The sequence below is a fragment of the Ochlerotatus camptorhynchus genome, unplaced genomic scaffold (assembly GCF_037179485.1).
Source record: "Ochlerotatus camptorhynchus isolate MF236.1 unplaced genomic scaffold, CSIRO-AGI_Acam_v1.1 ptg000086l, whole genome shotgun sequence".
NCBI lineage: Eukaryota > Metazoa > Arthropoda > Insecta > Diptera > Culicidae > Ochlerotatus > Ochlerotatus camptorhynchus.
In genome coordinates this window covers 2,793,590-2,803,101 of record NW_027040576.1, presented here as the reverse complement: position 1 = coordinate 2,803,101, position 9,512 = coordinate 2,793,590, and positions in this window count along the sequence as shown.

Here is a 9,512-nt window from a genome sequence, read left to right as displayed (position 1 = left end):
AAATTGATTACTCAAATTAATTTCATCAGAAGGGGGGTCAAGAGTTTGCCCCTTTCTTTTGCGTTTAGGCGCCATGGCGGCAGTAAATTTTTATCCAAATCGACTTCCAAGCAGATTACTATAAGAATCTGAAGGAATTTTCCAAATCGATATCCAAGAAGGATTACCTCGGGTAGGGTCCAAACAAGGATCGAAGAGGAATAAGAGTTGAACAAGGTAGAAAATTTTTACAGGTTGAGCACTGAAAAGTGCTGTTTAAATTTGTTGTAGCTTTAGGTAGTAGTAACACTTCCTTCAGCAAAAAGCAAATAGATCCGCACGGCAAGAGAGCACGATGCGGACTGCTGTCCGTTTCCTTGATGTCGATGTTTGTCGATCTCAAGGCTCTCTGCAACATCCAATTTCTATGGTTTGGATACGGTTCATGAAGATGTGTTCTGCAACCTTTGATATGAAATCATACGTTAGGCCTTTTCCTCTTGTTTTTTGGCCTTATTATTATCCGCTATATGTTCTTTGAATCTGGTTTCCAAAATTTTCTTGGTTTGTCTTACATATACTGTTGTGACAATGATTACAACTTATTTTATATACACCTGCTTTACCTAAAACATAAACTGCCCAAGTGATCAAAAGTTCTGATAAAAGGCTATTTGAGGCTTAAACAGCTTGGTTGAAGGTGGCCTATAGAAGTCTAAACAGCCTCATTTTTAAGTCGTTATAAGAACTTGAAAGTTCTTGTACCATAGTTGAAGAAAATTATAAGCAACTTCTGGCGGAACTTGAACGACACTTTAAGAAAATAAGTTAAAAAAAAGGTTTTTGTCCTCTACACAAATTTTATATTTAGTTCGCTCTTTTGTGGAAGTTAATTCTAAGGTCAGGTTATGAAAGTTATTCCTAAAGAAAGTTATGAACATGTATGGATTTATCAGCAGTAGTAGTAGTATTATTAGAGTGGTTTTAAAAATTAAACCCAGTCCTTCCGGGTGAGAGCCCCGGCACGAACCGCTACACCATCTGAGATATATTAAAGTGAATTGTTGTCCCGCCTACTGTTGGATTTTTCAGTGCCAGCAGACTGACTTGAATATGAAACACAACACATTGATGAATTGTAAATTGGTTTTTGCCCGCATGATATCCCGACACACTTTTGGCGCAGTGGTTAGCGTTTGTAGATCACATGCCGAATATACGGATTCGAATACAGGAAATTCTCTTTAATTTTATTTTATTTTTTTTTATGTTTGAGTATAATATTGATAACTGCATACATATAAGAACGATGATTTATTTGAGCCGCTGATCATTTCGTATTTACGTACATGAAATTTGGTTACTAATAAAGACTTGTGCGGATTGTTTCATGTGCGCGGACCTTTTTAGAAACTTCATAGTTGCTAAGAAATTCCGCTGGGAACTTGCTCGAAATTTAGCGATTGCGGCCATGTTTTCAGCCTTGCCTGAAGCTCCTAAGAAGTGCTTGAGGATGCTATTTGGAACTTTGTTTGAACTTTAAGTTGCTAAGAGTACGCATCGGAACTTTTTGATGCCATAAGTTCCTCGTGTGCTTTCTATAGCTTCTTAAGCAGCCAGAAAGTTCTGTTGGAACTTTATATGCACTTTATGGAACTTGAAAATAGGTTTTATCGTGGAATGCAGAATATTTGGTAGCTTGGGAAGAAAGTCCGGTCGGAACTTTATTTGAACTTTATGGCACTTGTCGAAACTTTATTTGAACTTTATGGAACTTGAAATTTCTGTCATTAATGAACATTATTCATTGCTTGCGTGGGTCTTTAGTGGATCCCAACATTGATTTTAACTGTTTATGTCTACTAGTGAAAACTAACGTTGTCCGATTTTTTTAAATGTGATCTTAGCTTACAAGTAATATCGTGATCAAATGGAACGGACACTCGTTTCAAGGGTTCAGATGCTGCGGTGAGGGCTGTAAGTAATCTCCTTTGTAGAATTTTCAATTTTTTTTATTGATGATTGCCTGGATTTTGGTCTCCTTGTATCCGTTGAGTCTCGCTGTTTCGAAGATGTACTGTAATTCCTTAACCTTTCCTGTTTCGCTGAGTGGAAGAGTCTGCATCCGATGAATCATGTGATGGAATGGAAGGCGGTCATTTTTTGCTGGAACGAATGGTTACAAGTATAGGGTATAACTATTTTGGTGGATGTTGGTTTCCTGTAAACTTCGTTTTCAAATGAAGAAGATGATAGCGATTCCCTGATGACTAGAAATGCGAGTTTTCCGTATTTTTCTACCTCGTGAGTGAATTTTATATCCTTGTGAATTCTGTTGATATCATCTAAAATTTGTGGAAGGGCTTCCCATTTAACTACACTGAAGATATCGTCGACAAACCTCCACCAACGGTTTGGTAATAGTCCTTTCTCTTCCAGGATTGTCTCCAAGTTGGCCATGAGTTGTTCACACAGGAAGGGGGATAGAGGATTTCCCATTGGGGCTCCTTTCGCCTGCTTGTAGAAGTTACCTCTAAACGAGAAGTAGTTCTCTTCCATACAAAGGCAGGTCAGCTTAAGGTACGTTCGAACCTTGTTTCTCCATGCTACATTACCTCGTTGTGCTAAGAGTCAGTCCTCCAAATGGTTGTTCGCTTCCTTGACCGGTACCCTGGGAAAAAGAGCTGTGACGTCGAAAGATACCATAATCTCGTCCTCGTTGATGTCTCTTGAAGATTGTACTTGCTGGGCGAACTCCTGGGTGTTTTCCACGATTGCATATTAAATAACAAACAATTAATTCTCAGATATGGTGGCTGTCAGACTTACCGTTTCTGCAGCGGAAGAGATGCGTTGATTCCAAATAATTTTTTTTTTTACTTTATTGAAGAGATTTTCAGCAACCAAATAGGGGAATGTACGTATTCTCGGCAACCTAAGCAGCGACCTTCTTTCTATAGCCTTTTTCTCTATGGAACGCACACATATGCAGTATTGGTTTGTTTACAATCTTTTGCTGCCAGCTGCTCTAACAATTTCAGTCGAAAGAATTGTCAAAAACTGTTTTGAAACGCTTTTACAAAGCTCCAATCTTCTCTAGTGAGAGCGAGTATTGTCGGCAACCAGTTTTTCTTCGGCAACCGTTCCATTTGAACTGCATGTAAATCTGCTGTTCTATTATCAGCAGCTCGAAATCAGCTACAATTTGTTGTGCGTGTGTTTCATTTCAAGAAAACCCTGCTAGATTGCTTTTTCTCATTGGTAAAAATATAGTCAAATTGATGCTGAAAGCATAAATAATCGTTTGCATGCATTCAGCGAAGTGTTTTCGTAAGAAAATCCAGTGAAAATAGTGTTTCAATTTGGGTTGCCGAAAATAGTCTGTCATGCCGAAGCCGTCATTTCCCCTAAATTATTATTTTACTAAAAAATATGCAATTTTATTAAATTGTGAAAATCAATAAAAAATTAAAAACGTATAGAATTTACCAAGCCACCAGCTTACACTCTTAACCAAATTTTAGGGCATTACTTCAGCTTTCTTTATGAAAAAATAAAAAAAAAATCGAAGGAGGAGGTGTTTTGAGAAAATCCACGTTTTATGTTTTTTATCATGAATTTACTGAGTTTTTTCATTTAGTGCGTTTAGTGCAAGAACAATTAAATACCAACAACTTTTTCTCGCAGTTTTCTCACCATAAATGTAAAAACAACGATCTTTCAAATGGAATTAAAAATTAGAAAATCGGTTTGCTCCTTTTAGAGATATTGACAATTGAAAAGTGTCATTTTTTGAAGAAAATTGAAACAGATAGCAACTTGGTTGCTTCAGCAAACATATTTGTCATTTAAAGTTCGAAAAGTGCATGCTACATTGTTTTTACGAGAAATGAACCTATGAAGAAAACCATTTTTCAGGGGCAACCCTAACCTGCTGGTTTAAAATATGAAATATAAGAGAAGAAAATTTGGTGTCAAACTTGCTGCAAATTAATTGTTCTGCAACTTTCGATAACATTGCACTGGTCTTTCTTAAATAATAAGAAAGTTCACATTTTCAATTCATCAATTTTATGGACCACCCTGATTTCACTGACATGAAATGATCGGCCAAAAAATATGAAGAAATTTTCCCCAAGACACCATATGCATAAAAACAACGGTTTTAGCGCAAACATGTTTGTCTTCCTAAATACGGATTTTAGACCATTGTGCATTGGCAGCAGCGAAAATGTGAGCTATGTTTCATTCAAGTCGGGGTCGAAACAAAACTGACATTTTTTATCATGTTTGGCTAGGAATGCTCTAATGTTATTTTATTTAGTCGTCAAAATATTCAAGGTATGCTTTTCAAAATAATCCTAGTATGCAGAGTTTGATTCCTTGGAACACTTTTCGGAATGGTTCACATCATTTGAGCAATTCAAAATGGCGTTTCCTACTACTCGAACTTAGCCGTGGAACAACATTGTTATATTTTTTTCCTTCTGGAGCCTCGCGAAAATATGTTTTAATTCAAGCTAAGCTTGAAAAATCTGGAATTTACTGCGTCATTTTCATCAACTTCGTAAAATCGCTGGTAGAAGGTCATCCCAAAACTGCTCTAGAATATGATTAATTCACTTTCAGTGGAGCTCTCTTCTACAGCTTATTTTAACTATCCTCAGAATTCTTTTCCTTTAGCTTATCTTCTTTTTTTCCTCGATCTTGTTTTCCGTGCTGAGCACCAGTGCTACCGACGCCAGGAAGGCAGCTCCCACACCTGGACCCTACCTATCGACCCATCAACTCATGAACCGGGGACCAACGGCTTTACTTCCCTTAGATGTTAGGAAGGCGTGATCAGAGATGTTATGCCTCAGAACATCCCGGCGGCGCCGACTGGGATTCAACCCAGGCCTGCTGGGGTGAGAAGTAATCACGCTTACCACTACACCACCGGCGCCGCTTAGTTAGCTTATCTTCAAAGTTGAATTGAAATTTTCATAAAAATATGCCTTGAATTTGCACCAAATATTCCTTTAAATTCTAGTCAGTTTTATTTTATACTAGCTGAGTGTGCCCGGCCATGCTCGGGATCAAATATTAGCTTGAGTTATGCGCCGATTCAAAAAAACATGCTATTTTTTTCAGTTTCATTTGTATGGGAGTCCCTCCTTACAAAGGGGGAGGAGTTTCGAACCATCATAAGAACCTTATCAGGCTCCTAAAACACCTGCATACAAATTTTTCACGCCGATCGGTTTAGTAGTTTCCGAGTCTATTAGGGTTAGACAGACAGACATGAATTCTTGTTTATATATATATATAGATTCTCCCCGAAATTTCTACATTATTCTACAAACTGTCATAATCAAGAAAATTTGTCCAAGGCCATAAGCATCGATAATTTTAACCATAATTTTAATATTACAAATCTCAGAGTTGGTTGGAAATGCTAGTTAACATAAAGCTTTAGTGTGACAATTTATTAGCTAGAGAATGTTCTTAGAAGAGGGTAGGTGGGTAGTTCTGTGAGAGTACGGCAGTATGAGAATTGAATAGAAGATGAAAATGAGTGAAGGGCCATTAATGCGACAGTACAAAGTCAAACGTAGGGAAGAATGGTATACAACGCACCCCCTGAGCCGAACGCACCAGCTGACTTTCATTTGTGTTTTTCATGGCTTTTAAGTAACTTTATTGTTGTCTTATCAAGCAGCACTTCTAGCATAGCATCTGAACTCAAAATCCTGCATGATAAATCCTAGAATTGGATTTAAAATTCCAAGAAAAACTCAAAATAAAATGAAAAAGTGCGTCTTACCCCGGGGGTGCGTTATGTACTGTTCTCCCCTACACCTTTTGCCTAACCCGTACAATGCACGCGGAGATTTGAAGTATGTCTTCAAATCTACAGACAAAAAGTGTACCTACTGCTACTGCTTTCCCTTTAAGATGACCACGTTGGTCATGACGAGAGGAGCAACACAATAGTTGGCTAAAGAAGAATTGCATTATAACACACCATCGACTGGAAATGCTATTGGCAACGTGGGGCTTTAGGTAGTGATGAAACGTCGCTAGAACTATTCCACAGCCGTAGACAGTAATCAGCAAAAGCGGGCGCACATTTTATGCCTGTAGATTTGAAGACATACTTCAAATCTCCGCGTACATCGTACGGGTTTGGCAAAAGGTGTGCGTTTGACTTTGTACTGTCGCATTAATGGCCCTTCGCTCATTTTCATCTTCTATTCAATTTTCATACTGCCGTACTCTCACGGAACTATCCACCTACCCTCTTCTAAGATCATTCTCTAGCTAATAAATTATCACACTAAAGCTTCCTGTTAGATAGCATTTCCAACCAACTCTCAAAATCGCAAACTTCGCCTATGAAGTAACATAAAAACACTTTGAATTACAAATCTATTTTTTTCTCCTTCACTTATCTTCCGTCGACCTTATTTTCCGTACTGAGTACCTATGCTATTGACGTCAGAGAGGCAGCTCCTACACTTGAACCCTACCTATCAACACTTCAACTCATGGACCGGGGTTCAACGGCTTTACTTTGACCCCAGACCCTTTGGAGTGCGACTACCATTACGCTGGTTCTTGAACATTTATCAGTCGAATAAGCATCGGATTCGTCAAAAAAAAAAAAAAAAAAAAATCACACATTCAAGTGCACCGCGATAGAAACTGTCCGGCGTATGTGTGTAGTCTCAAGATCCGTATTCACCGGAACCAGTTCATCGATCCCAAAACTATTCAATAGCATTCTCTGGGCCTAATTTGAAACTTTGGTAATGTTAGTATTTATGACTGCTCCCGAGTTTCTGACATTACGGTTCTAAGAGTTGAGACACTCTTTCTATTCAACACTTTTCCAGCATAAGAAAAAAAAAGAATGTCCATGACTTTGATTTTAATCTGTTCTTGCCTGAATCCGCAATTCTTTGTTTCATTTTTTTTTTGCTTCATCTAAGAGCGGATGCTTTTTCATACTTGATGTTGATTTCCTTTTTTGTTTTCGTTTCTGTGACGCTGCTGGCCCGGCGTCGGTGCCGGTGGGTGGTGAAGTGTTTTTGCTGTCGTGCATGTAATTTTCAAAAGTGCTTCAGGACGGCTTCTTCGGCCGAAACTAAAAGCGAAAGGCTTTTCTCCCCCTTCTGTGAATGGGCGAGGAATGTATTGAGACAGAGAGAAAAATGCATGCAGTAAAAGTATATGAAAAGGTAGGCTGAGGAGTTTGAGATCGACGAAGGAAAGAAGCTGAAAAGTGAAAAAGGGGTTTCCTCTGGTTTTCTATTGGTGAGGTAAACTTTTTTTTTCCATTCTGATGAATACCCGTTTTTCCTGTGGGCGATTGCTTTGGGTGGATGCATGCGATCACATGATAGGGGATAAGCTGGCAGGTTGGACGACGATATCAATGCCATGTAATTTGCAGCATGAATACAATGTAAACATACTAAAAAATTGCTGTCGCTTCCTGTCTCTCCAGCATCACAACAACGGTGCGCGGTGGAATGTCCTGTTTTCAGAAGCAAATAGCAACTAAGTTCCGACCGTATTCCTGCGTTTTCCGCAAGCCTTTATGTTTGCGCTTGTTTGAAAAAGTGTTTTGCAGACGGCGCTGTTTGGTTCGTTTCGAGTGTTCTATTCTCCGGTGCTGCTTCATTCAGACATATTCAGGCCCTTTGTCTTGCTGTTTTCTCTCTCTGAATCTCTGAAGAGGTGTAGGTAAATCCTCCGAAATCCATCTACTAATTACTCTTCCTCTCGGGGCGGTATGGTGTGGCACTCTTGATGCTAATGCTTTTCAGCACTCCGGCTCTGGTGGAGAGCACTTCTTTTGAAACTGTGCGCACACTTGGGGCGCCTACACGAGTGTTTACAATGTAGCTGAAAAGAATCTGGTTCTAGCTTTTGGGTTGCTAAAACTTTTGAAACGGTCTCTTCAAATGTTGGCTCGCTAGAGTGCTTATTAAAATTTTGCATACAAAGGCATGTTTTGCGATCCACTTCACCGCGTTCGTGCAATGTGTGCTGATGGGAACTCTTGGAGATAACTATTTGGGTACTGATTCAAATTTGTTTTTGGACTGGAATTTTCTTATGAAAGGATTAAAAAATGATTGAAATGTAAGAAGATGAGATTTTTGTCCAACATTCTCGGCCTTATCAAGGATATTTGCTAGGAGGACCGTGGCTTTCGGACGACAACTGAACAAAACATTACTGTCAACACCTCTGGGCAGCTTAAGCGTTAGCCTTCCGTACATTTCTTTAGCCTGTTAAGGATGATTCTTTCTAGAAGCCGTGATTTTTTACACGATCATGTCTATCAGTCCATATATTTTCTCTAAAAATACCTTTCCAGAAGTTTTCGAAGTATATACAGTAGGCATTCAGTCCTACAGGATGCTGAATTCTCTGGAGGCTTTCCTAGCTCTTGAAGCAATACTTAGTTTTATAGATTATAATCATAATATTGCTTCCAAAACCAGGAAAGCCTCCAGGGAATCCAGCATACCATAGGCCTTCCCAAGTAACATTGAAAGTTATTATTATTATTTAGCTTTATTAAGGAGGCTTTCAGCCTTGGGCTGGTTCGCCTCCAAAAACATTGAAAGTTTTATCGAGGTTTAAAGCATGCTTCAAGTCTTAATCATGGTCTACAGAACCCTCATAAAACCAAAAAAATTTACTTGGGTTGTGTGGGAAGTGATCTTCATCTAGACATTTATGCAGGTCCGTGAACGCCTGGATGGGTGTTGTCAAAGCTACGTTGTGGGTTCGATCGGTGCTTTCCTTTTACCACGGCTATGAGTTCTTCATTGTACACTTGTATTTGTAGTGACTTCATTTAAAAAAACAAGAAAATTCAAGAAGATATTGAACCAACAGGTTTACATAGGACACATGCGAATATTTTCTGGTTGCCACGGAGAAGTGATCAGACGTGAGCCAAAATGCATCATCTGGCACCTGGCCATATATATGTTTAGGCTGTTTCTTCGGCATCGGTAGTAGCGTAGCCAGATACAATGGAGTTTCGGTTTTATCACGATTTGCTTTTTTCACACTCTGTTTAAATCATTCGAGCAATTGCATCGACCTTCTCCGCTTTGAACCAAAATTGATAGCTCTATTATTCTAAGCCAAAAAAAAAAACAAAGATTTGTGCTAATGGCCTCTTCCGGCTCAAGGGGATGTCACCTCTTTTAACTGATTTTTAATAAACATCAATTTTCATATTATATCTCTTGAGCGAAAAAAGATACAAATGACATTGGGTACCCTTTTTGAAGAATTTTGAACGTAAAATGACGCTTTGTGATTGCAACTTTTCTACAGTGTTGCCAAGTCTGATATTTTAAAAATTCTTTGTTAAGGTGATTTTAGCCATTTCTGGGTTAGTTTATCACCAATTGCCAAATTTGAGATTGATGAAGGGAGAATGTATACATCAGGTGCAATTTGAATTCATAATGTATGGATCCACACCATTGGTCAACGATCATGGTTGAATTTGGTGAGTT